General features: G+C 42.8%; 1 pseudogene; it reads left to right on the forward strand.

The window, feature by feature from the left end:
* The first annotated feature begins 2,405 nt into the window (after positions 1-2,405).
* Positions 2,406-25,252, forward strand: part of LOC129372643 (plasma membrane calcium-transporting ATPase 1-like) — a 65,061-nt pseudogene continuing 42,214 nt past the window's right edge.

The following is a 25,252-nucleotide window of genomic DNA, read 5'->3' on the forward strand; positions in this document are numbered from 1 at the left end:
AGGTTGTCCTGTCTGGACTGAAATGAAGCAAGTGAAGTTTTAACTTTTGCATCTGAGGTTTAGGATGTAAATCCTCTGGATGAGTTTGTTACCTGGATGGTTAGCAGTCCCGTCTCCGGGGCGGGGCCATATCCGATAGAGAAGAGAGGAATGTCTGTGTTTGGGGAAATGTGAGTCTTAATAGGAAAAAATTACAAAAACATGGGGCACTGGTACTTTAATCTCTTCAATCCAGAAATTATACCTTGGGTCACACTTTTACAGTTTAAATTTTTTTTAAAGGGGCAGTGTTAAGTGTTTTTCAGGATATAGCATAATAAACTATGTTAAACTTAGTTGATATAAAAGTGATTTATATATGAAATACTGCTTGAACGAAATTATATTTCATAATATAATTATGAAATTGGGTCACTGTCTCTTTAAAAACTGAACATGGCTCCTCTATTAGCTCTTTAACAACATTCTTACCAGCGATGCCCTGAGAAACAGCTCCTATAATGAGATCAGCAGTTCCACCAGGTGTTTGCTGATTGCTGCTGGCTAGTCTGAAGGAGCTGAGTGGGGGAGGAGCTGCACCTCGAAGGCGGAGCTAAGTCACAGCTGAATGGTTGCCATGGAGATTAAAGGATTTCTTGAACATGCATGAAAGACTCAAGGCAACACTTCACGTATGTTTTTAATGCGGAAACAACTTTATAACATTATTACATAATACTAGCACTTTAAAGTATTTCATTTAAACTTGAAAACTCCTCCACCAGCAGTGGCTCTGCTGGTGGAGCTGCTGTCAGGAGAGATTGCTCCTCCTTCACCAGAAAAGATTAAAATCTTCCTTCTGTGAACAAAACTTCCAAACAATAAGGTTTTCCATTTAAAAAACAAAGAAAAGCTAAATTCGTAGCAATGCTTTCCTGCTGTTGGAGCTGCTGAACCAGCAGAGAAAACACCAGAGCATCACATTCATCATCTCTCCCTTTATCGTCCAGCAGTGAACCAGCGCTTAAGCTCTCTGCCTCTCCATCATTAGCATTGCGTGGGAGCCAAAGCTGACGGAACGGCCAGTTGGAAGAAATATTCTTTTAATTTATTTATCCATTTTCTATCCCTGCAGAGTGTTAAAAAAATAATGATAATAATTTCATCAAGAGCCGCCTCCATCTCTGATGACATCATTTTCCAAAACTCCATGTTGAACAAATGTGGCTTTTTAATGATATTGTTGTGTTTTCATTAGTAAAATTATTGTTTAACAAACAACCAACTGTGTTGGTTGTTGAAAAGGAAAAATATAAAAGGAAGGGTAAAAATAGCAACCAAGCAGCGATCAGGTGATTTCGACAGAGTTGTGCCATACCACATATTTTGGTAACGATCTGATAACAAGTAAACACACGACCTGTATCACAGATATGGATCCTTTTCCATTATTTGGGTTTGAAACGTTATGAAACGTCCAGTTTTTTCCTTTAAATTTTATTTTATTTAAACCAGGGGACAAATTTAAGTTTAAAGGCATCTACAAAATACTTTAATGACAGATTAACTAAGGGTGAACAAATGTATCTGTGCTAATTTATCAGCTGATACTTACATGTGAAGCTGATCTTATCCCCACGCTTATCTACTTCAGCAAACATCTAAAACCTCAGAGACCGACCCACCCGGTCATGTCTTGCTATATTTACTGACATTTCAAACAAAAAAATTATATCTGCCACAATCTGAATTGGCAGGTCAAGGTTGTTGAGAAGATCAGTAATCTGCAAACACCCCGAAAACTTTAAAAACAACTAATTTCTGTGGATTGTTTCCAAAAACAAAGTGAAAAATATAATTTGAGAGCAAATCAACACTAAATCATTTTTGAGGCAGACTTGAGAAACTACAATACAAAAATAAAATAAATGTAGGGATTTTAATCTAAAATATGGCTCTTACCATTCTAGTATAGATCTGATACTATACTAGAATGCTAAGTTTATTGATGCAATCAACAAAATAAGAAAGGAAAGAGACAAATCTTGATCCCAACATGCATCACGGCCAAACTGTCAACCATTTACACGAACCCAGCCAACCTTCCCCACCTTCAAAACAAACAGAAAAGGGCCGGAGGCTGCAACCCTCTGCACCTTAAATTAAAGGTTAGCGCAACATGACGCGCCGTTAAGGTGAGCAGGTCATCTGGGGTTTGACTCCCCTCCCGGAACTGGTTAAACTCCCTGGATGTGGACTAGTTTCGCTTTCCCCCAGCCTGGACTTCCTGTCCCGGTCCAGATGTGCTTAGGTTCGGTTCGGTTCGGTCCGGCCTCCTGGTTTCTGTTTCTTGATGTAATAAACTCCCGGAGCCACCTTAAAAAGCGGGCAGGGTGATCCCGGCCTGGCCCCGCCTCTCGCGGCTCGTGAGGCAGACGTCTCTCCGGCACTTTTCCCGGGTCTCTTTCTGGATGTAGACGTTGTCGGAACCTACCGAGTCCGAAACCCAACAGCACCGCCGCGAACGGGCTCCATTTACCGGATCTGCAGCGACAGGAGCGGGGAGGTGACTTTTTTCGGCCCCTCCTTATCGATTCTTTTCTGGATTCGGTTCGTTTTCGCCCCCAGGACCAGAATCTGGTCTCCGCCGCTGAAGAAACTGGTTTCAACGTTGGAGTTGGAGGTCCCCCTTCCTCCTCCTCCTCCTCTCCCTCCTCTTCCTCCGCCTCTTCCTCTCGGCTGCTCGCAGGTCGTTCCACCGCGGAGCCTGTTGGGAGATGGACCAGCCCAGTAAGGACGCTGCCCCGCGGTTCGGACTCAGTAGCAGGACGTGATTTGGACCAGAACTCGCCTGTTGAAGGTACCGTCTAATTCCTGCGCAGTTAAACTTTATGTCCACTTGTGGCTGGACGACGCGGATCCGACATGTTGAATGTTGTTTGTTCTCTGAAATTGTTGTTTTTGTAATTGCTAATTATCGGACACTCCGGCTGCTTTCCCCCCGTATTGTCCGCCTCGGTTATCCACAGGTGTGAAGCCGTGGCGAACCCACTAAGATCCACTTTCACGTCGATCTGGATCCCCGGGTTTTAATCCCGGATCCAGCTGTGGAAACACCGCGGCTCGTCTCCACCCCGCGGCTCCGCGTTCCGGACGGTTCGCTCGGGTTCAGCAGCGGCGGTTCGCGCCTCCTCTGTCCGCAGCCAGAGCTCCACGGAGACCTGCTGCCCGCCTGCGGGGCTCGGACTCGGACTGACTCGGCCGTTAAAGCCCGTGATCCCCCGGTTCTCCCGCACCGCGAGGCGGATCCGCTATAAGCCGTCGAGTTGCTTTTATTATCAGGTTTGAATCATCAAACTTCCATTAAGTGGCCACTTTCCGTGAGACTGGCTGGATCAGCGGCTAAAGTTGCTTTTCCATTTCACCCAGGATGTTTCTGTGTCCCACAGACCGGCCGAACTGGGGCAGCTGGTTCCCAGTACCAGTCGGGGTGTTAACGGAGCAGAACGGCGCTGGGTTTGCGGGGAATGTGTTTAAAAGTGGCGCAGTGTGTGGATGGCGCTGTGGGTGCTTTTTGTCTGGGGTCTGGAACCAGTTTGCGGGAGTCTCTGGTTTCTCCCGGTGCCACTGGTTGCTCTGGGGACTGCCCGGGTGGATCTGTGGGATCACGCTGCCTCTGCTCGTCGGGCTGGTCGGAGTGGCTTTCCCCCCAACATCAGCTCCTGCAGTGGAGGTGGAACAGTCCTCACCGAGAGCGTTTCTTTTAATTAACGGGGCTTTAGCGCATAAAGAGCCGTCCTTACGTCATCCGCCTGGATGGGTGGATGAGGCTCTCTCCTCTCTTTCCTCCCACTTCCTCCCCTCCTCCCCGGCTGGGTGTGTCCCGCCTTATTGCGTTAGGAAGGAGGGGGATCCCACATCTCGGCTGCGTGATTCCTCCTCAGCTTGTGACCTCCAACGAGGGCATTGCTGCAGCTTAACCCCCCGCAGACTCGCAGGCTGCAGAGAGGAAGAAAATGATGCGCATTTGAATCGGATTTGAATGTTTATTTGAAATGTGAAGAAGGAACTGGAGTTCATTTCCATAGTTTCCTGGTTGTTTGCTGAGGAATGTCTCCATGTTTTCTCGCTGAATGTTAATATCTGCAGGTTGGAAAGCAACAATTTCAACCTGACAAGATATGATTCAAATAATCACCTAATTGAATAATCGATTATTCCTCAACTGGAGTGTACAGACTCTATTAACACACTCAGAGTAGTAATTATCCAAATATATATTTATTGCGTTTTTCACCTGGTTTCATATTCTGTAAAAAATCTTCTATTAATAATTATGACTGTAATGATAAATTTTATCCCTGAAGTCATCATGATTAAAGATAATCTTTGTTTTGAAACATTAATAAATCAGTAATATAACAGTAATAACATAGTAATGCAAGAATATCTTATGGACGATCATTTACATTCTAATAAACGTTTAACACTGCATCTGGAAGACATTTTAAATAACCCAAATAAATACACAAAACAACAAATTAAATAAATTAAAGAATGACTAAATCATGCAATATACTGATTTATTGCTTATTGTGACCAGCCTACTATTAATCACCTTGTTTTATCCAGTTATTAATCGAATTCAGTACAATAATGGATCGCTCCTCCACTGCATTGATGCATAGTCCAGCAGAAAGCGCTTTCTGCTCCACATGTTAATGTTAAAAGCATTTTTTTTAACTGCAAATGAATTTTTTCTGCAAATAATCAAGTGTTACCTAAAATGTTTAGGTAACACTTTATTTGACAGGGTGTGCATAATACTGACACAATGCTGTCATAAACATGACATAACATCATGTCATGTCTTTATGAATGTCTCTGACTGTTGTCATGAAGTGTCATTCCATAAATAATGACACTTGTAATGGAAAGTTGCTCTAAAAATTGTATTTAAAAAAGGAGTTGAATAATTTTTCATTTGCATCTTTCAAATATTTATAATGGTATAAAAAAGGTTAAGCGGGGAAATGATAAATCTGTAGAATGCTCCTTTTTTAAATTTGATTAACCAGCTCTGGTTTAGCCTACATGCTAAACCAGAGCTGAATGAAACTGGTTCCAGCAGCAGAGGAGATCAGCTTCAAACTGGACCATAGTTTCCATCATTAACAAGCCGTATGACACCATCCTGACCAATGTTTAATCAACAGATAATACACCTGAAATCTTCAGTACCGTCTGAAAATAGCAGATTTTACAGGGTTAGTTGGTTTCAGGTTGCAGTGATTCTCCTCCATTGATCAGTTTGGATCAATATCCAACTTTATTGTTGGCTGCAGCGGTGAGGAGCGGTTCTGGTCGTCAGTTCGGGCCGGCAGTGAACCCGCTGCAGCTCCATCATTACTAGAGCATGGGAGCCTCAACTGATGCAGCGGAGAGTTGGAAGAAATCTTCTTTTAATTTCTTTATCTGCGCTGGCAAAATGAAAAACATCTCCTCTTCATCGATGTCCGCCTCCATCTGTGAAGAGCGATGAAGTCATCTCCTCCATGCTGAACATCTCACATTAAACTGCTGCTGCAAAAATCATTTCAATCTGAAAAATACCTTTAAAACAAACAGTTCGAGGTCTGACATTATAAACACCGCTATTATGAATTTTATAGTTTACTCGACTCTTTCCTGCAGATTGAAGCAAATAATGCATAATCAGAAATAAAGTTTGTTTCTGGGTCCAGTTTTGGTCCAGCTGGGTGGCACCAGAACCGAACCAGACGGAGCTTCGCAGTCTGTGGTTTGACTCCAGCTGTGGGTCAATAATTAACCAGAATGATTTAGAGTGGTTGCTGCATAATGAGACAAATGTTTAACCAGTTTCAACCTGTGATTTTCCATTCAGACATGGAACAAGATTCTGAATATAAACCAAATCAGTTTATTATGACTTCAGATTCTGCTGGTTTATTTCAGTGTTTTCACTTCACAAGTTGAGAAAAATCTGAATATTGATAGTGAACTGAGAACAGTCTGCACTGCAGTCAGCTGAATATTTAAAAATTGTCTCTTTTTTTTGCGTGTTCATTCTTTCTATTTAAACCCAACTGCAGTTAGACTTCCATTTTAAGAGTTTCTGATCCCAAAACAATGTGCAGAAGAACAACGTAGCCGTCGCCCAGCAGCGCTCTGTTTATGGCAGTAAAGATGGCCGCTGCCATCTGTTGATGGATTTTAAAGTTGTTCAGAAAAGACAGCATGGTCACCAGCTCTGAACCAGACAAAGAAAGATGATAAAATTTACCGTCAGAATTATGTCACATCTCATGTCGATGATGTAAAAGATAAAATGCGGCATGACCTTTCAGTCTGCAGACATTTTGAAAACTGTGTAGCTCCACATCTGGAAGTGGAACAGATCGGATTGCTTTTGGGTGAAAAACTCTTCATTTGTGTCACGCTCGCCAGCCTGAGTTGTTCCAGGAGAAATGTTAATCAGAAGCAACTTTTTAGTCAAACTTTCCTGTTGGGGTGAAACATAGATCTTTTTCCTAGAAGCTGGATGGAGTTCTCAGTATCTGGGTTCTGTTTATGAACCCAAAGCAGAAAGATTCAGTCTGTTTTTTATTGCTTTTGTTTCCATTAGTGAATAACAATCCAACCTGGATCAGACTTCTGTCACCTGGGCGCCTATAGATGGGTGTGACCGCTCACTAATTCGACCAATCAGAGCTGAGTTAGTACCATTAACATCAGAATACAGTGAGACGGTCATGAGAACCGATCGCTGGTTCTGAATGTGAAGAACTTACTTTCTATTTCCACATCAAGCAGAGACTGATGGGAGGAAATGAAGAGGAGTGATGAAGATGGGGGTCAGATGGAGCATAATAACATCTGAGCTGCATGGTTGCTATCGGACTGAGCTGTAATGTAACCGCTGCTCTACATGCTGCGGCTCTATGCTGAGTTGGTCATCATCAGTGATGAAGATGCAATAGTTTTGTTTCCATCCAGTTGTCATGAAAATTTTAAGGAAACTTTTGATATGTCACATAAAAGGAAATAAAAGGGAAGATGTGAGCTAGTCGTGTTTCCATCTGCTGGTTTGGAGTGAATCAGTCAAACAACGTAGAACGTGATGTCATCAGATGTTGATGACATCACGTTCAGCTGTGCATGGCTGGAACAAACAGGAAGTAGAAGTTTCTGAGTCAGCGTTCCTCCCACCCCAGCCTGGAGTTTCTTGTGCTCGGATCCAATTCTCCCATCTTGGAGGTTTGGACTTTTTCAGAGTTTGGTGCCTCTGGTAAGGCATAGACATACAGAGGATGGGACAGTTTGCTTCATCAGAACTTATCAAGCAACTATATTTGGATTAACTTTTTTTTGGAAAAGCCAAAAACCACATCATGTGAGCAAAATACTTTTCTTTTTAAATTGAGGAAGTTGTTTAGATTTTTGTCTATGCTTCAAATTATTGATGGGAACGTGGCTATTGAGAGGCTGAAGGCAGCTGATCCTCAGAAAGGAAACGCTGAGTCATGTTTACCTGCAGACAAGCTGGTGCTGAGGATCACAGGAAGTGATGTGCTGACTCGATGTCTCTGTCCTCCTAATGTCCCGCTGGACGCTCAGGTGTCTTCATGTTTCCCTGTGATCTGCAGCTGCTCTGTTAGATGCTCCAGATGGTCTGAAACCGAGAATCAACACTTCACCAGCTCACTGACAGCTTAACTCACTCGCTTCCAGTCATTTTGCTTTTTCTAATAGTCATAAGTTTCCTGAGCCATATGACAGTTCTGGTGATGTTCAGGCTGCATCGTTCTCACCAGTCTTGGTCAAGCTTTGATCAACTCCAGTCCATTAGTCCGGTTCAGTTGTTGGGGCGTTATGAATGCTAATTGAACTCTGATGCGGACCAAAAAACTGAACTCTGGTCTGCCTATAAATGTCGGCCTGGGTTCAGTTGAAGTGAACTCTGGTTTGATTTGAATGCATAAATGAAAGCCATGTGGACTGGAGACCGCTCCAAAAGCAGGAAATGAACTTCTGTGCAGAGGATTCTGGGTAAATAAGTCCAAATCAACTATAATAGGCGGAGAAATGGCACTAAAGTCAAAAATGAATCTTCTAACCGCTAAAATCTGTCGCCATGTCATTAATGTTTCATGAAGGAGGAAGCTTAAAATGATGTTTGAACATTTAGATATTATTTCCTCTTCCTGTTGAAAGCAACTAATGATCAATCTGGCCTGATTCCTTTCCAGGCTCTACTGACCTTTGACCTCCTGTGACTTTGATTATTTGCATGATCAATGTTTTTTCTCTGTAAAAGGAATGGAAAATGCAGAGCTCAGTTAGTGATTGAAGTTTGAATCAGACCTGCTGATCTGATAAAATGCCAAAAGGTTCTGACAGTGTGGTTTACAATCTGAAGTAAAGAAACTGGAACAATGGTTGACTTCCAGACTTTCTTCCAGGATTTACGTTCTTTATCTTTGAATCCAGGCCATTGATTAAGAACCACACACAAAAATAAAATGCATTATTTTCTTGACCTCTTGACCTCTACTCTGGACCTGTGGAAATATTTCTACTTTTTAAACTGTTTAAAAGAAGATCCAGTCTAGATTGCTGTAGATCCATCAGGATTATACAACTTAAAATTAAAGTGATCAGAATTTAACAGATGAAAAAAAAGCTTAGAAATGCCCCTAAATATTATGTTATTTATTATTTGATGAGTTGCATTATTTAACATGAATAAAGTAGATATTTTTATCTGGATAATTATGGAAGTAATATCCTGAACAGAAACAGGAAGTGTCATCAATAATTACTCCTAACGGTAAGGAAGTGATATTAAAGTTCACGCTGTTGGACAGGAAGTGATGTAGCTGCTCTCTCTCTCTCTCTCTCTCTCTCTCTCTGTTTTTAGCAACAAATTGTTTAATTTCAATGATTTTTGTCATTTCACTGATTCTGATGAATATAGCACATTGTTATTTCACTGCTGTTATGTTTCCTTCTTTTTGCAACTTTTAGAATGTTGCAAAAAAAAAAAAACTCCAAAAATTCAACTTTGGCATTTTTCCATTTGCTGGCTCAGAGTGAAACGTCCAGACTGACCAGAGCGTGATGTCATCAGAAGCTGCACATGGCAATAAAGAGGAAGTACAGGTTGAAACCAGCACGGAGCAGAGAGAGAGTTTGGTTGCTCTGGTAAGGCAGGAGTGGATGTGAAAGTTTGCTACATCAGGACCTAATTACCACATCATTTTCCGTCTCCCCTCAGCGCATTAACTCTTTATTGTAATGAAAAACCAGAAACCAACTCAAGCAAGAGTAAAAAACTGTTGAGTTTTGCCTTTTCTGAAGCGACCCTTCAGAATGTGTATGGAAACCCGGTCAGTGTGTCAGTATTTCCTGTTTGGACTGAAACGGTGGCAGAGTGTATAAATGTGGTGGAACGTGAAGGCCGCCTGTTTCCTGAAGCCCCAGAGAGGGAGGGAGGAATCCCGGCCCTGAGCCGCATCCAGCAGCACTCTGCCTAGTTAGCATTAATTATTAATGCAGCACTGCAGCTATATTAAGATGGGGAAGCTCTGCAGAGTCTTGTGATGAAGTGCTTGGCCTTCATCATTATTTCATGGGAGAGCGGGGCTCCCCTGCTTGTTGCTCTGCCAGCTGGGCTCCACACTCACCCACTGACTCTTCTCACCAATCCCATGGTGGAAGTGGGCGCTGCCACTAGAATTGCTGGTTCTGTTCCATTACACATGATGATATGATTACATACAGCTAGGCCTGGATGATAAATTATTGAGGTAATCACTGGGTTTCCCCCAGTGTTACCAGTCCTAGGACAGTCATCCAATGGCCCGCCGTATTTTTAAAATATCACGTGTCATGTTATTGGAAAATATTATTAACAATACCTAAACACCATACATATAGTCTTTAAAATAAAAAAACCCACTAAAATAAATAAACTAAGGATTGTTAGTCTGGTGGGGGTCCAAGTAAACCGTGTTTCATATTATTATGCAAATTGGATTAAACTGTCAAAGATGTTGTTGTGCTATTAATTTATAGATGGTATTGTGTGTCAGGGATCTTTGAATCACTGTAATTACTTTCAGAGAGCTGGTTGATTAGATTGTCTGGTGAGCTCAAGTGAAGGAAATCTATTTAAGAAGGATGTTCCACATTATTAAGCAGGCCACAGGGTTCAAGCAATATGGGAAAGAGAAGCGATCTCTGCTGACGAAAATCATCAGATAGTGTAGCGACGTATGACAAGATATGAAAACATTAGATATTTAACAAAAAACTGAAGAGACTGTGAAGAGATTTGTGGCTGATTCAGAACAAAGATGGTTTGTACAGATAAAGACATAATGAGGAAGATTTCTGTTAGACAAATTTATGGAATTAAGAGAGCAGCTGTTAAAATGCCCTTACAAAACGGCAAACTCTGGTTATTTGAAGCTGCTGGAGCCTCAAGGTGGAGGAACCTCCTAAGGCTTGAGGTGCATCAACCTACTATTGGCCCCTAACGCTACTATGGGGCCCCTAACCTGCTCACAAGCAGAACCAGTAGCAGTGGACCCAGCCGGATATGAAGATTCATTTTCAAACAGACTTGTTCACTGATGACTGCTGTGCAACCCTGAATGGTCCAGATGGACGCAGTAGAGTACGTGGTGGACGGCCACACGTCCCAACACGGCTGTGACGTCAGCAAGGAGAAGGTGGAGTCATGCTTTGGGGCCAAATCATGGGGAGGGAGAGAGCGAGCTGGTCGGCCCCTTCAGAGCCCCAAAGATGTGAAAATGACCTCAGCAAAATGTATGGACTTTCTGACTGATCACTTTCTGTCTCGGTCCAGAAAGAGCCGGACCTTCAGTAGCAAAATCATCTTCATGCAGGACGATGCACCATCTGCTGCAAGGACTGACACTGTGTCACTGGCTGCTATGGAGGTAAAGGGGAGAAACTCATGGTGTGGTCACCATCCTCCTCTGACCTCTGACCCTATTGGGAACCTTTGGAGTTTCCTCCAGTAGAAGATGTGAGGCTGGGATGCAGGTCATATCAAGCCTCTCTGGGAAGGTTTTCTGACATCCTGCAAAGAAATTCAAGCAGAAACTTTCCACAAACTCACAAATGCAAATGGATCAAGAATTGTGCAGGTGATACCAAAGAAGAGGTCCTATGTTAACATGTAACTGTCTGTTAATATGTTTTTGGCTGAAATAGCAATCATAATACATTGTTGTTTTGAGACAATGTTTCTCATTGTGAATGATTGTGGTTTGGGTTACAGGGTTCTGGACCCAGCTGATGTCCTGCTGGATGAATGATTGTAACTGAACCATCTGAATTCGTCCTCCTGACACACACTTGCATAACTGCGGTGTGTGTGTTGGCAGGTGTTCAGTGGGTGGTAGTGTGTGTGTGTATGTGTGTGTGTGCATGTGGAGGTTAGTCGTGCCGTCTCATTAGATCAAGTCGTTGATCTAATCAGCTTCAGCTTTCATCGTTTCCCAGTAACTTTGCTTCTAAATCAGTCGCTTAAAGATTCAATTCAGCCATAATCACATTTGTTTCCTCGTTTGGGTTTTATTAGAGACTAACAAACATTGGCAGGCTGCGGGCGCAGGCAGCAAGCCGGCCTGCAGCAAGCCGGCCTGCAGCAAGCCGGCCTGCAGCAAGCCGGCCTGCAGCAGCTCACACTGAGCAGAAATTATTATCATCATCGGCTAAAAGTTTTCATGAGGCGATGGCAGAAACTCATCAGTTAGTTCAGTCATTCTCTGGGTAAGACGCTGCCTGCAAATGCTGTCTCTGCTGGACACTGGCTTGTGTAATGGAATCATTATTGATTATCGACCAGTAAATCTGTAGCATTTGATCATTGATCTCATTGATCATCATGAGAAGGTCCTGCCGCTGCTTCTGCAATAATTTCAGAAGCAAAGGGGTGAACTGGATCCGTCCCACCCAAAACCGGAGGTCGGACCCAGAACCACAGGTTGGCCGTCTGGGCCAATGTTGGAGTGTTTCGCTTCTGCAGGAGTTTCACACTCTGCCATTGCAAACAGAGATTTCACCACAGCAATGTTGCAGCAACAGCGCGTCCTGCAGCGTTTTCATCACCTGCAGGCCGAGACACTGAGGCATATTAATATCTGCATCAGTCCACATATTGAAAGAATTCTAGACCAAGTGTCAATGACAATACACACTATCTATGGAGTCTAGTTCTATGCTTTGTTGTCTCAGCAACATCATGATTTATTATGTCTTCTACATTATATTTAAAATTTCTAATTGCACTTGCTGAACCATTTGATAGGTTTGTTGCAGTGTATTTCTGCATTTGCTGTTCTACTCTTAACTGCACCATCTGAATAAATTAAAGTTGTTTTTAGATTTTGCTTGTGAAGCTGTCGGTGTGTTTATAAGTGCATTTATAAAATAAGTTTGTAGTACAATGCATTGGTATTTGTATAACATAAATGTGCAGAAAGAAAAAAATCATTTTGAGAAACTTTTCTGAGGTCATTAAATGGATCTTTTGCCTAAATAATTTCAAATTTTAAAATGTGTTTAGAAACTAAAATCTGAAAAAATGAAAAACCAGAGTATCAGTGTGAAGGCTTGACTGAACCAGTGACTGGAGCTTCATGCTAGGCTAGCAGGTTTCAGGCTCTGTGTTTAGAGAGCTTCATGCTAGGCTAGCAGGTTTCATGCTATGTCTAGAGATTTCTGAGCATTTAGTGAATTTTTAGATAAATCCAGCAGCTGCAGCTTCTTCAGATCTTCATTCTTTACAGAGGAAAGACATTTCTCTGCTTTGCTCCAGACTCACTCTCCTTCTCTCAGCGCTCTAACTTTAACTGCTGTTTGACACCTCATGGAGCTGCTACCATTGGCATGTTAATTATGGGTGCAGAGAGGTGCTGATGGCTGCTGTGAACGGGTCTGACGTGTTTGTGGTTCTGGTTCTGACTGCAGCTCCTCTCCAGCATGGAGACGCGTTTCCTGAAATGAAGCTTGTTAATGTGTGTCTGAGCTCTTCAGGCTCATTTTGAGGTCAGAGGTCAGAAGCAGGTGAATAGGTAAGCTGCTCCTTATTCAAGCTGCACATGATTTTTCTTTTACACAGAAAAATCATGTGGAAAATCTTTAAAATGTTGAAAATATTTCACTCAATTTACATTTAAAAATCAAAGTTTCTACTGTAAGCTGTGAAAATGGTTCTGGCTGTATTTTGTTGAAGAAGAAATGTTGGATCTTCTGAAGATGTTTCTGTCTGTGTTTAAACTGCCTCTCACTGATAAGTTATTTATTATTAAAACCAGTTTTCAGATTTTGGCTTTCAGCTTGTATTAAAGATAAAACATCTTCAGTTCTTTCATGCACTGAAGATGATTGGTGCAGCATCTCCTCTGACTCTAAGAGGAACTTCTCGCATCACTGACCTTAGAGCTGCCGCCATGTTGGAACCCAGAAGAACCAACCAGATTGGACCTGGTTCCTGCTGACGGTTCTGTTGGACCAGAGGACACGAGAGGACATGAGACCAGAGGACCACTGTCCTTTCACTTCCTGGTTATGTAAAGTCTAGTGGTTGAACTTTGCGTCATGTTATAATGTTAATCCCTGGACTGTTGCTTTTATTCAACCAGTCAGCTGTGTGAAAGGCTTTGTTTGAGGCGTAGCCCCGCCTTCGAGGCGCAGCCCCACCTTCGAGGCGCAGCCCCGCCTTCGAGGCGCAGCCCCTCCTCGGAGCTGCAGTTTTCAAGCATCTGGCTCACAAAGCAGTCCTCCCTCACTCAACTCCTTCCGACTAGCCAGCAACAATTAGCAAATACCTGATGGAACTGCTGAGCTCATTATAAGAGCTACTTCTCAAAGGAACGCTGATAAAACGTTGTTAAAGGGTTAATAGAGGAGCCATGTTGTGATGACTTCCTGTTTCAAAAACAGCAGGAGTTTCTTGAAGGTGCTACATTTTGAAGTCAAATTTCTTATCTCAAAGAATTTTCTAACAATCAAAGGTAACACATTTGTGCTATAAAATGATTTTATGTGTCTGGAAAAGAAATAATTTTTCCACTTTACCTCCTCCAGGACAGAGTCTGAGAGCTTCTATCTGTCTGTGTGTATTTTTAGTCAGGCAGCTTACTGGGCATTCCTGTGCAGCATGTTAACAGCTGATAAAGAGAGAGAGGAGCAGAGATTAGAGACTGAATGGAGTCCAGTCGTTTCCTCTACAGCTGATCTGCATGCTCATTCTCATGATTTTTAAATCAGAGTTCTGCTGTGAGGTCCCCTACTGGTCCTGGTGATGCAGGTCTGGTGATGGAGCCAACAGGAACCTGGGTGGTTTCCTCTGGGCGGGTTCACTTCCTGCTCCTCGGGCAGCCAGCAGGTGTTTGTGGTTTGGGTCGAATTTAACTTCCTGGTTCCGTTCTTCAGACTGAGGTTCACGTTGGAGCAAAACCAGGCATGGCTCAGACAGAAATAGGATGAACTCAGGTTACCTTCCATGGTTTAGTTTTTAGTGAAACTGGTCGTAGCAGGACAGATGTTCTGCTGGGAACCAGTTGGTTCTGATTTTGGTTTCGGGCCTGAACTGAACCACGAGGAGAAACATTGTATTTCTGTTCTCTCCAGACCTCTCTAGCTGCTAATGCTAATGCTAGGTAAGCTAACTGCTAACAAGATGTGTGCTGGGCTCAGAAGGTCGGCTTAACGTACCAGCCTGGACCATCAGAACCGGACCTGATGGTTCTTTTACACGCAGAATAACTGACACTGAGACACAACCTCCTTCAGACCTTCACAATAAGAGCTGAAACCTACATGTTGGGCTGAAGTTAATTCAAACATCTGGCAGCTTCTTCTCTTTCAAGATCCGATTTGGTTCTGATCCAACGGGCTTCAGTGTGACTGAAAATCGAACAGTGACTCATTATGATGCTGTCGTCACCTGGTTCTCCTCTGGTTGGACCAGTGGTCACTTTCTACTGTAGTCTACATGGAACTCAGCTGCAGTCCGACCCACTTTGGTTCTGTCCGGAAAGTTCTGGTGGTAGTCATTGACTGGGTCATGTGTTCTGTATAAACTGTCATGGTGCTGCTGACGGTTTATTCAGAACAATTGAGATGCAGACAGTCTGATCCAATCAGAACCATTTAAGTCCAGTCCTACACTCTGATGAGAGACTCCAGTGTTTGGGCTGTGTTGGGTCGAGTTCTGGATTTTGGACAGGGAGTACTTTCTGTGTGGAGTATGGACTTATTAAATATCTGCTGCTGGTGGCCCAGGTTGTTCGGATACAAGAAAACTTGCGATAAAGTCCAGATGTTACAGAAAAGGATGTTAAAGAGGTTCTGGTTCTGTTCACGATCCTGTCCAGATCTTTGTGATGATTCTGCCACGTTTTCGTTGGGAAGCGTGGGTCTGTGTGTGTTTGTGCCGCTGGGCTCTTTCTGTGGCTGGGAAGAGTCACAAGACGAGCCAGTCGGGTCGGGTCGGCTGGGGAACCCTGCTGACAGTTGGTTCTGGTTCCTGTTCGGATCGCCAACGCTGCATACACCCTGTCGAAATTTGCTTCTACCTTCCTGTCAGCTTGTTGTCACGGTGACCGCAGGTGCAGCTGGCAGGAACTGTGCTGCTGGCGGCTTCGGGCCCTCCAGGTCTGGTTCTGGACCAGTACCGGTCCAGGTCCCTGTCCAGTAGAGCAGACAGTTTCAGTGTGAATGGGTCAGAGGAATGCAGTGTTTGTGTTGCAGGCGGGCGTGGCTGCGTTTGCACACGGTGACTGAGTCCAATCAGGACGCAGTATTCCATCAGCGCCGACGCTGATTCTGATCCAAACGCTCGTTGTAGAAGAGGCTCTGGGACAAGAGGACAGAGGGAGATGAGCCGTCCCAACTCCTCTGGTCCGGTCTGGTGTTCTGGTCCGGTCCGGTCTCACTGGGACAGATCAGCAGCTCAGAGAAACTCAAGAAGCTTAGAGTTGAACAGGAAAAACAGAACAGGGTGTGTTACACACTCTTAGTATGAGCGTATGGAACATTTCCCACTGTGTGTGTGTGTGTGTGTGTGTGTGTGTGCGCGTGCATGCGTGTGTGCGTGCGTGCGCGTGTGTGTCGTCTTGTTTCGGCTTTCAGAAGCTTCAGGACATGATTCAGTTTGTGAATCTCAGCTGTTTTGGTTTCTATCTGCAGAGTTGCTGTTTTTCTCCTGAACTTGTTTTTAATTCAGACATCCAAACCCAAACACCTCTAATCACTTCCTCCTGAACTTTCTGCATGTTTCTACTTTTTCTCTGACGTCCTTCCTCTCATCAGTTTCTGGTTTCCTAACTTGTCACCAGGGAGATTCTATATAAATAAAGTCATTTTCACATATTCAGCCCGTTTTCTACTTTTGGCCTTTTCACCAAATTAAATATTTTACTTGTTCTTATGAAGTTCATATTAGATTTAATGTATTAAAAAGAAAACGTTAATAGGGAACCAGCTGGTGGTCACTCATGTTATTCTTGTCTTCTTCTGTAAACTGCATTTGTTTATTTGGTTATTAGACATTTGATCAAAGTTTCTAAGAGGAAAATATTAGACTTTGAGGACAGGAAGCAGAACTGTTGAATAAACTGTCTTCTCCCACTTCAAAATAAGAGCATAGATATAAATGTCTAGCTACTTGACTAATTCTAAAGAGTCGATAATTAAAACTTCAACACAGATGTTGAATTTATTCAAATGAAAGTTTTCAGAACTGCCAAGAAAATTATCGCTTTAGACTTTATCTGGAAAAATGATTTAGGGGAAGCTGAAAATGCGCATTAGCCTTAGTGTGGCCACCAGTAGACGCCATGATGAGCTGATGGTGCTGATTCCTTCCTGACGGCCCGCCTGACTCCAAGCCTGCTGCGGATCAGGAACAAGGCTGCTGGATAATTCAGATCATGACTTGTTTTCGTTCTGTGTGAGTAAAGTTGGAGAACTTCCATGAGTTTCAGATGCAGAACGCTGCAATGTGAATCTGAATCGATTATTTCAGTAACATGACCTGCTGTTGGAAATTGATTATGAATCGGGTCCAGTGTGTCGTTCCCCAGGAACCCATTCAGTCTTCATTCTAAGCTAATGAAACACACAGTTCTGTTTATTTATTTATTATTTTGACCTGAACTCGACTTGTAAGTTCAGTTCTGCTCCCGGTGGGTTCCTGCAGCTCCGTTTGTCTGGCTGTCAGAGAGACAAACACGTTTCCTTTGTCACCTTCGTGGATCGCATTCCTCCTGTCACACAGCCTCCCACTCAGTCATATCAATGGCAGCTTGTGTTTTGTGCGTTCACATGTTCTGCGCTCCCTGACACCAAACATTCCTGGGATTCAGGCTGACACATTGTCCCACTGGTCCTCAGCCCAACAAACAGCAGACTGTGAGTCTTTTTTTCCGCTCTGCTCTCAGTCACAAGATGCTCCACCAACAGTCATTTGAGACTGAGTAATGTGCTGCTCAGAGCTGCAAGAGGCTGATGGCGTGAGGGTCACTTCACTACTGATGAGGAGGATTACCAGGATCTGGGTGGAGGATCTAAAACTTTATTTAGTTTCAAAATTCAAACACAGAATTCTCTTGGAGCTTCTGTTCCCCCTCAAACAAGAAAATGGTTCAGGAATATGAAAAACCAGCAGCTCAGTCAGACTTTAAGTTTTCTCACTTTCACCAATTTCCTGACCTACCTGTTGCTGAGCGAAACCCTAAGAATGAGGAAGCTTTGTGGCTTAAACAACCTGATTAATTGTGATGAATGGAAACAATCAACTCATTTAGTCACTAATGTAATCATTAACTGAAATAAACAGATTTCAGTTTGCTGAAAGAACAACAGTCTGAGCAGTAATTAAGTCAAAACCACACAAAAATATAAATATTTTCCCCTGAAGATGAAAAATCTTTTTTGTATGTAAATCCGTTTTACCCAGAAGTCCTTTAGCTATAGCTTCACCTGGTTCACATTCTGTAAATTAATCTCCTATTAATCACCGTTTGCATCCAGTTATTAATCAGCTAATCAATAAATAATGACCAGATCCGCCTACACTTTCAATACACATGACGTTAGAAGGATTTTCTGTCTGCAGATTCATCCTTTGCTGGAAATGATTCAAGTCCTCACCAAATGACGATTCTTATTTGGCTGGAACGTAATTATTTATGTATTTCTAACATTGTATGAAATGAGCTAAATGAAAAATCTTCAGAATTTGCTGGTTAATTTTTTGAAAGAAAAAAAAGAATGCCTTCTTGGTTTGCATCTAAATTACCTGAGTGCTTATTTTAATGATTATTCAAATACTTTCACTTTTGTTTTGTAGTACATTGCATTTCACTGCTGTCATATTTATCTTTAATATGATAACAAAAGACATATTGTCAGACACCCCAGCAGACAACTGGTGACAGGTTTTAACCGCATGCAGAACCTGAAACACAATCTGCGGTACAAGACTTTTTTATTGCATGTATGTGTGTATAGTTTATTTAACAGTGAGCATGTACAGCAGCATGAAAATATGAAAAGAGGCTTTGAACCAGACTTTAGCTCTTAGATGACGACATACAGAACATTGTTCATAAAAATATAAAACTATGCAATTCACACTGTTCACAGAAAGTAGTCCAAAAAGAAAATACAACTTGTTATGCTGTATTCATCCCATTCTGTCATCACATTGAGTCTAAGCGAGTTTCTTCCTTTTTTTTAAAAGACTGACACATTGTCCCACTGGTCCTCAGCCCAACAAACAGCAGAAGCTACAGCTAAAGGACTTCTGGGTAAAACAGCCAATGTAAAATAAATCATTAAACTTCACTCAATTTTTTAAAAAATTGAGTGAAGTTTAATAATAAATGTCACAGTCATGACATTTTAAAAACTAAAGCCAGAAAGTATTTCTGATCACGAGGCAGCCAGATATAGAGGAGCAGTCAGCAGCTGCAGCTTAATATTTATTCATAAATCACACCCTGACCGTGTCGCTATGCAGACTTGGTTATTTGATAAACAAAGTTTTCTGATTATAATTTAGCTCTTGTACAAGATCGGGAAGCATGTAATGCATTTTAAATAAACTTGGTGAGGGACAGAAACAAGGTGAAGGGCGAATCTAATAACTGAAATATGTTTAAATATGGATGGTTAGGACTCAACCAGAACCAGAACTGTTCTGTCTGGCCAGGAATGTCGGAGAATATTAGATTATCATAAATGTCACACGAATGGAGGTTTATAAGCCTGAACCTTGTGGCTGAAAGAGTTATCACTGTATAAGACATACAGTAATAAACTACAATATATGTCCCGTTTTATCAGTTAGTTTTTTTTTAATGTAAACATTTATTCTGGTATTAAACATACTTTTATTACTAGGCCCATATTTCTGCTTCAAAAAATATATATTTTTATTGTTTTAATGCAACATATTCTCATTATAATTGAGGAGTTTTGATTGGCTGTTAGTAGAAAATCATCATCATTAAGAGACCAGGTTGTTTAATCTCATTAATCTCATTAATCTTCATTACTGAGATTAATGAGCTTTATTAAATGGGTCTGTAGATGTTCAGTATGACAATGAAGAGACATCTGATGTGTTTACGAAGCTTTGTTCCTGTAGATATGGCAACCATGAATGTGATTTTAATTCTCTTCATTCCTGAAGTTTGATTTCAGAACGTTTCTGTTGAGCCTGCGTTTCTGCGCTTCACTGGCAGCTGATGTCCAAACGTCACGGATCTGATGGTTAATGGGTTTACTGGTTCTGCTGGTCAGGAGGCGTTCGCTTCACCACCAGCCTGGAGTCACAAACCGTTCTCACAGAAATCTGACTGCGGCTCCTTTTTTAACTACAGATATTTGAGGTTATAGTATCGGAGAAAATACTCCTGAACTGTCTTAAAATGTTTATTTTTTTAAACAGACATAAATATACTGGCTGCACAGTGGTGCAGTTGGTAGCACTGTTGCCTTGCAGCAAGAAGGTCTTGGGTTCGATTCCAAGCCCGGGGTCTTTCTACACGGAGTTTGCATGTTCTCCCTGTGCATGCATGGGTTCTCTCCGGCTTCCAAAAACATGACTGTCAGGTGAATTGGTCTTTCCAAATCCTCCCTAGGTGTGAGTGAGTGTGCATGGTTGTTTGTCCTGTTTGTCTCTGTGTTGCCCTGCGACAGACTGGCGACCTGTCCAGGGCGACCTGTCCAGGTGACCCGTCCAGGGCGACCTGTCCAGGGCGACCTGTCCAGGTGACCCGTCCAGGGCGACCTGTCCAGGTGACCCCTCCTCTTGCTCCAAACGCAGCTGGAGAGGCACCAGCACCTCCTGACCCCGTTAGGGAGAAGGGTGATCAGAAAATGGATGGATGGATAAATATACTGAGTTGCAAATTTATTTAGTAACTCTGCACCAGTACAGTACACTTACACACCAATATAAAATCTCAGTATAAAATCAACACAACTTTAATTAGTTCAGTTTGTGCAAGTAACAGTAAAACAGCCAATGTAAAATAAATAAGATTGAAACAAAAAGTTGTCAAACATGTAAAACCAAACTGCATCAAACCTTCTTTCAAATGGTTAATAAAATACAATTAAGACGATTATTATTTAAAAAAATATAAATAAAGCATGACAGTGCTCAGAGCACAAAGTATAGTATTAGACTGGATAGATCTGGCACATTGTCATCAGTACCCAATCTAGAATGTTTTACAGATATTGATATTTGAATGGTGCATCTCTACTTTAATCAATAGAATGACTGACCACAAAGAGAGAAAAAATGGATCCCGAGAAAAAAAATCTTGACTGAGCCTGAAGACCTGCTGGGTGAGCGAAGCCTTGCTAAGTGGTTTTAACATTGTCTGCAGGTTTACTTCACTTTTGTTTCTGCCGCTGGTTTCTACAAGCTCTAAGTGTGTTTTGATGTTGTGGAGGGCTGATGTCTGGACCAGGTCAGACAAACCCTGGCTTTGGGATGTGGGATTGTCGTCTGCAGTCAAGTTGGGTTTCCTCTGGTCTGCCTGCTGTTTCCTCTGCTGGTCAGCTAGCTGTGTAGGTTTAGCTCAAACTGGTTTCTGCTCTAACATTTCCTGTGATAAGCAACAGAAACACAGGGCCTGCTGCTGCCTCCAGAACAGGGAGCTCCCCCAGTGCTCACATTAGACCTGAGGTCCACTGCAGGTCTCCAGAGTGTGTTACCTGTCTAATGTGTGTGTTGCACGTCTAATTATACAGTAGCTGGCTGTGCTTCGTTCCCTGTAACGTAACCAGAGAGACGGCTACAACCAAACGGTGTTAGCTTAGTTGTTGGGAATTAGTAGTAACTGATAATCAGCTGGATTAGCATTGGCAGACGGCAGAAGTCTGTTTGGATGTGGAGCAGTGGGGTTGGATATGATGCATTCACTGACTCAGACTGCTTTCATCAACTCATAATTATCATTTTCAGACATTTTTACCTCCACATTTACTGTCTGGCTTCTTCTGCTGCAGAATTATGACACGTCTCACCTCAGTGACATCACTTTGAAAACTATTGTATCTGATTTAGTTCTACATATGGACATGGCACATAGAAATAAATTACTGAAATTTATGTATTTATTTGGGTAAAGTTCAGTTATGAAACAGGAGAAAACTTTTCTGGACATTTTGTCAGAAACCATCTGCTGTGATACAGAATAACATAAAAATGATCTCTGGTTTTGACTTGTTGTAACATGATTTTTGTGTTGTTAAATAAGGTTAAAATGGAGTTCAGAAAAACTAATGGAAACAGTGGAATTTGTAAAACGATAAATCAGATTTCTTAGTGCCATGTTTGACTCATGTTTCAGCCTCAGACCGAAGGGAAAATGATGCAGCATAATTCAGTCGGTTCAGTCCAGCCGGTTCTGTGGTTCTGCTGGTTGCAGCAGAGGTCACGGGTCCGTGCCCAGTCGGGCTTTTCTTAACAAACTGCTTTAAATAGTGCTAACTGGGTTGGTCCAGATGAAGGCTGCTCCAGGGCCCGGTCTGTTTAATCACGGTTCAGTTTGGTTCTGAGGTTCCTCCTGAAAACACCATGAGGTTCTGATCCGGACAGGTCTGCTGACTCGTTTTCAGGAACTCCTCCAGGTGAGTGGCGGTGATGAGTCAGCAGACGGTGTCTGCAGCCAACAGGTTCAGATGAGAGCAGAACCTCCTGGGGATCGGGTTAAACCCTGATCTGGACCCAACATAACCAGAACCTTCTGGAACGCTTTAGTTGGAGAAAATCTGAAAGTTGATTCTGTGTTGAAACTCATCAACCAGAATCATGTAGTAAATAATAACCAGGTCAAGGTTCAGTAATGATAATAATAATAATCTGGGCGCTTTTGTTCTTAAATCCAGTTATTCCCTCTGCTTCCCGTTGCTCGTTCCTGTTCTCCCATCTGGGAACCAGCGGGTCAGACATCAAACATAAATGGGTCTCCATAGCAACAGAGAAACTGATGGTTTTATTGTTTGAAAGTGATGGATCAGAGGATCTGGAAATGAAGTAAAATTGTAGAAAAAATATTTACACAAAGATGAATTAGTAGAAATAAATTAAATAAATGTTTTTGCTGTTGCAGGTTCCTGATTCTCCTGATCTGGCGCTCAAAGTGGTTCTCATTAAAGCTGCAGAACTTAGCAGCAGTCAGCATGTCGTAGAAAACTGGCAGTAAATGTTAACCGTTATTAATCCCTTCATTCGTGCTCTCTGAAGTTATTTATGCAAACAGTTGATGTTTAGAGCAGCGTAAAGAAGTGAAGAGCTGCTCCAGTCTCAGGATGTTTCCCTCTGATAGTCGGCTAGATTCGGTTAAAAAATTCATCATCTGTTCCATCTCCAGCTGAAGTGGTTCTCTTTCTCTGTTCTGAGTCAAACCAACCAAACCCTTTGAGCAACCTGTTCTCCCCCTCGCCTGTGGGGGCGCTGCACCAAGAACCACTGAAAGAAACGACACAAAAACCTGTTATGAAGACACTGAGCAACAAAATGTTATCAGAAATGGAGAGGCTTCAGATTTTAGATGTTGGAGCATTTCTGTCTGAAAACCACAAGATATTTTTTCTGGTAGTGCGACGCTAACGCTTTGTTTTGGTTGTATTTACCCAGAATTCCCTGGTCCTGCTTTGGTCAGCTTGGCATTGACATTTGCATCCATTAAGCATCCTGGCTGAGTCCAGCTGCAGGAAAACATGTTACACCTGATGATGATGATGATGATGATGATGATGATGATGATGATGATGATGATGTTGTCAGGTATTTGTCCTCAAAAGGTTCAACCTTTAACTACTGCTTGGCTCAAGGGCGGCGGCAGGTTCTCTGTTCACACAGCATCTGCAGCTGGTTCTGGTTTGGGTTCTGCAGCAGGTTCTGGTTCTGGTTTTGCAGGTGGTTCTGGTTTGGGTTCTGCAGCAGGTTCTGGTCCTGGTTTTGCAGGTGGTTCTGGTTTGGGTTCTGCAGCTGGTTCTGGTTTTGCAGGTGGTTCTGGTTTGGGTTCTGCAGCAGGTTCTGGTTCTGGTTTTGCAGGTGGTTCTGGTTTGGGTTCTGCAGCTGGTTCTGGTCCTGGTTTTGCAGGTGGTTCTGGTTTGGGTTCTGCAGCTGGTTCTGGTTTTGCAGGTGGTTCTGGTTTGGGTTTGTTGGTTCTGGTTCTGGTTTTGCAGCTGGTTCTGGTTTGGGTTCTGCAGCAGGTTCTGGTTCTGGTTTTGCAGGTGGTTCTGGTTTGGGTTCTGCAGCTGGTTCTGGTTGTGGTTTTGCAGGTGGTTCTGGTTTGGGTTCTGCAGCTGGTTCTGGTTGTGGTTGAAGGGGAACCTGGAGGAAACCCTCTAATCTCATCTCTGCTCTGATTTCTCTTCATTGCTCCGTGTTGATTCTTGAAGCCGGTTCTGTTCAAACTGGCGGACCTTATTTATTCATTCCCTCTGTCCAGCAGCTGTTAGACTTCCTGGAGAACCTTTGACCTCTAACTGGGCCTGTTGCAATAAGCAATAAATCAATTAAATTAAAAATAGTTCTATAACCTCTTTTTCTCTTTCTAAACTGGATGATAAAAATCTTCAGTCTGATGTTTTGGTCTCAACTCATCCACTTTTGAAAGATAGTTTTATTTAGCGAAACTTCAGAATTTATTTTATTTGTTGTTTCTGCTGTTTTCCTTATTTATTTTGGAAATTTAAAGTGTCTTCCACTTGTAAATATCAGATAGGTAATGCATTTAGGACCGCATGCCCAGGCAGCCGGGATAATTAGTGAAAATCAGATGAGTCCAGTCAGGTTGTTGATGTGGATAACTGCAGGCTGAACACGGCCCATCTGCATCCTGTCAGGTAGACGAGTCGTCTCTGCAGCTGAGCTTCATCAGACTGAAGAGCTGCAGGTTGGCTCAGAGCGTGCTCTGAATGCAGAAAGCTCCAGCTGTGTATGTGTGTTGCACGGCGACCCTGCTCTTCTTCGTCATCTCTCTGCAGTGTGGGGATTTCCTCCTTCCTCTCAGGTCATGTGACTGCAGATATGGGTGTGGTTTCCTGCATTCTTGCCGCCTCCTCCGCCCCAGGAACTGGAGTGTGTGTGTGGCATGCTGCAAAACACTCCCTCTCACACAGGCACACGCACATTTGTCTTGGCCAATCCCGCTGTGCAGCCACTCTGCATGAGGAAACGTCTGCATGGAGTCGCAGAGGGTCGGAGTGTGTGTCGGTGTGTGTGTTTGGCTCTGATGCAGAAAGAGAAGTTCCTCTTCAAGTGGAGGGTGTTACCAGAGTTTGCGTTGTGTGCGTGTGTTGGGAAGGGTGGTGCAGGCTGCTCCTTTAGTATGCAGAGCAGGTGTGTCTGCAGAGGCTCAGAGCGGGGAGGAGGGAAAGGATGTGGGAGGATGAAGAGGGGGGATGAAGAAGAGGAAGATCAGGGCCAGACTGTTCTGATTTCTGTCAGTCCAGCTAAGAAAACACAACCTTTTCATTCAGATTCAGAAATACAACAGTTTTGGATGTTTTCAACAGTTAGCAGTGAAGCCCGCCCCCTTTCTGCCATATTCCACCTGATTGGCTGAAAGAAGCTTCTCTCTGTTGCTAACAGAGCAACTTTAACAATATAGTCTGAATGATTTCTGTTCTTAATCTGTGACCTGCTTACAGATGTCTGATCTCAATGTGACAT

Source organism: Poeciliopsis prolifica, unplaced genomic scaffold (assembly GCF_027474105.1).
Source record: "Poeciliopsis prolifica strain line A6 unplaced genomic scaffold, Auburn_PproV2 SCAFFOLD030, whole genome shotgun sequence".
Lineage (NCBI taxonomy): Eukaryota > Metazoa > Chordata > Actinopteri > Cyprinodontiformes > Poeciliidae > Poeciliopsis > Poeciliopsis prolifica.